Genomic DNA, 3,354 nt, shown 5'->3' on the forward strand with positions numbered 1-3,354 from the left:
TAGCTATCCCTATGTATGTTTATGTTCAAAATTTTTGGGAATGAAAGGAACTGAATTATCCGGACTTAAGACACGCCGGATTATAAGACGCACCTTCACAAAAACCTTTGTATATATAAAGCGCATCAAACTATAAAAGGCATGAGATTAAAAGAAGGTAAAAGACATATTTCATAGAACATAAATACTAGGGAATCGGGTTTTACGACTCAAATATTGAAGTATTTTGTTGTAATTATGTATTACCAAATGTAGTTACCGGATTTCTGGTTCTATAAAGTAAATTTGAAGGTTTGGGGTGCGGCTTATAGTCCAGAAATTTGTCGTTTTGTTGACCTTGTTATACAGTATCGATATTTTTGTTGCGTTACCGCTTTTTTTTTTGGTTGAACTCTTTTATTTTTTTATACCGTTATTGTTTTGTACATTGTATTGTTTATACTTCATGTTTCAAAGTATTGTGCAACGGAAGATATTGTAGTTGTCTAGTTGACTTGGTTCTATTTCTGTTTTAGTTAGTTGGTACATTGGGGGCGGGGTTTGACTTTCTTGGCTTTTGTTCTAAAACAGTTTTAAAATGGTGTTTTGATACTACTACAGTACTACAGTTTGCCTTGTAGTTACTTCATAAAACCGTTAGGGGCTGTTTTGAATTGTAGGAAGGGGATCAATTATTTGTTGACCATGAGTTTTCCAAGTGAAAGTAACGATATCAGATCGGTATCGCTCAATACTAGCCTGTAACTACTTGGAACGGGTCACTACCAAAAATGATCAGTATCGCCCATCACTAAATTCAAGAGAGCAATCGAAAGTAATGTAAATAAATGCACATAAAGTAAAAGTAGTTCTCCCCGTCGGGGAATTGAACCCCGGTCTCCCGCGTGACAGGCGGGGATACTGACCACTATACTAACGAGGACTGTGATGACATACGGATATCTAGGCTATATATTGGCTGCTGATATGTCCTTGCCTTTTCATGACTTGAGATAAAGATCTTAAACTCGTGGCCAGTGGGAAAAATGCGGCCCTCTGGATAATAATTTGAGACCCCCGCCTTGATTGATATGACCGCTAGGTGTTGCTGCATTCTGTCATGCAACCAGTGCTGAAAATCACGAGTAAGAAAATTAAAAACTACAGACTTAAAAATACAATCAAAACCCTTTTTAAATTATTATTTTTTCTTAGTTATAAATAGGCGCCACGTCCTACTAATATTTTGCAGCGCATGCGCACAAGGCTGATTGCGTTTTCTACGGAGAGCACTCACAATTTTCGTTTTGACGTATAGACGCTGCTCTACTTACGAACGAGATAGGTTCCGGACGATCGTTCGTAAGTTGAATTTTTTCGTAAGTTGCTTCAGTGCTATATTTTCTATGTTTAAGGTTTGTATAAGTATTTTTAAGGCTTGTACAAGTAACCTATATTGTTTTGTATTAAAAAAAAAAAATTCATAAAATAATATGCTTTATAACGTTACAAAACATGTTCCCCGCATCCTCCTCTTTCTCATCATAGCATTCTTGTTGTTGTTGCAGCCTGGGAGTTTTATACCCAAAGTCGGCCCATTTAGCGATGGAGGTGTAATATAAAAAAATGGAACTGCAGTTTTATGGTATATGTAGATAAATTAATAGAAAACACTTTATCATTTTATTTCAAAGAAAAATTATATAACGATCCTCATATAGATAAAAACATATTTACTTATGCACAGTATCAATCATTTTTAGTCTAGTTTTCACACATTTTAAATCAGACAAGCTCCGCTCACATACAACCTGAGTACAGGAAAGGCTCAACAGGAACCTAGAGTATATGCCAGCCCAAAGATGTAGAAGGCACCTGGAAGGAGGACCTGCTTTTTTCTTTTTTCATTTCTTTATTCTTTTCTTTTCTCTTCTTTTGTGTTCTTTTTCCATGGGGTTTTTTCTTCCTTTTCTGTAGTATTTTTCCAATTTTTGTTTGTATTATTTGTATTATTCTACCTTTTTACTTCCTTTCTTCCTTTATTATTGTTTCTAAGTTTTTTTCTCTTTTTGCCTTTATTTTATTTTTTCTTTGGTTGTTTATTTGATCATTGTTGTCTTTTTTAGCTTAATTTGGTGCATAATGTTACAGAATGTTTTTTCATATATGGATAAAAGCAACCAAAACAACCTGAAGAGGGTTTGGGGAGCTAAAAGAGCGACCTCTTTATTCAAGTGAGAGAAGCTACCCAACAAAGGCAGTTAACTTCCAAATTCTGCAAACACGTAACACAACACACAAAACCGGATACACACAGATGACAGGCAAAAAGTGAAAGAGGAGTGAAATGAATGATAACAGTCCTTATTTTCACAGGTTTCTTTTTCTTTTTGTGGATTTTGCGGGTCCACGCCACCTAACACCTTTCTGCCCTCCATCGTACGTGACTCATATCATTCGTACTGTTCTGTGTTCATTTTACCGCTAGAGAAAAGAAGAGTGGTTGTGGGCCAAACCAATTAAAATTTTGTGGGGGGGACTTCCCACAGATGGGAAAACTCACCTCATCTGTTGCTCTTAATGTGGCCAAATTGCGGACTAGAGAATAAATGTACGAGTATGGATATAGTACAAATTACAGATAGGATTTTCGAATTATTATTACCATCCAGCAAGCCCAAACACGACCTTGACATAAGCCGTTCGGGAAATCTTCCGTTCTTCCCGATTAGTCACTCCGGCATTGTTCATTGCCAGGTGTGGAAACGTTTCTTGGGTTGTTTACTTTCATTTTTTGTTCTGTTAGAGTAGTTGCGTGTTGGACCATTATGTAATTGTCCTTTCTAAGCTTCACCATGTTTCAGAAATCATGTTTCTTTCGTGTTTTGTTCCGTTATAACTTGTAAAGTTGACTGTTTTTGGTTGTGTATTTCTCAGACTTTTCTCATCTCATCTCATCAGCTGCACCGCTTATCCTCAGTAGGGTCGTGGGGATGCTGGAGCCCATCCCAGCAATCATCGGGCAGTGGGCAGGGGACACCCTGGACGGGTTGCCAGCCAATCGCAGGGCACACGGGGACAGACAACTCGCTCGCTCATTCACACCTAGGGACAATTTGGACCGGCCAATCCACCTGAAATGCATGTTTTTGGAATGTGGGAGGAAACCGCAGTGCCCGGAGGAAACCCACGCAAGCACGGGGAGAACATACAAACTCCGCACAGGAAGTCCGGAGCTGGATTTGAACCCACGCAGGAGGTTCCCATGACTTGAACTGTGCCGCACACGCGCTAACCACTGCGCCGCCGTGCTGCCCTGTTATAAATCATCCTGCATATTCTTACTTTCATGTTTCGTTCGTTGAGATTGAGTTG

General features: G+C 38.7%; 1 non-coding gene across 1 annotated transcript; it reads right to left on the reverse strand.

The window, feature by feature from the left end:
* Positions 1-850: 850 nt before the first annotated feature.
* On the reverse strand, positions 851-922 carry trnad-guc (transfer RNA aspartic acid (anticodon GUC)). Its single transcript has one exon. It is a non-coding gene; the product is annotated as a tRNA-Asp (tRNA).
* Between the last annotated feature and the right edge of the window lie 2,432 nt (positions 923-3,354).

Source organism: Urocampus carinirostris, chromosome 17, assembly GCF_059441175.1.
Source record: "Urocampus carinirostris isolate Australia breed hairy pipefish chromosome 17, RoL_Ucar_1.0, whole genome shotgun sequence".
Lineage (NCBI taxonomy): Eukaryota > Metazoa > Chordata > Actinopteri > Syngnathiformes > Syngnathidae > Urocampus > Urocampus carinirostris.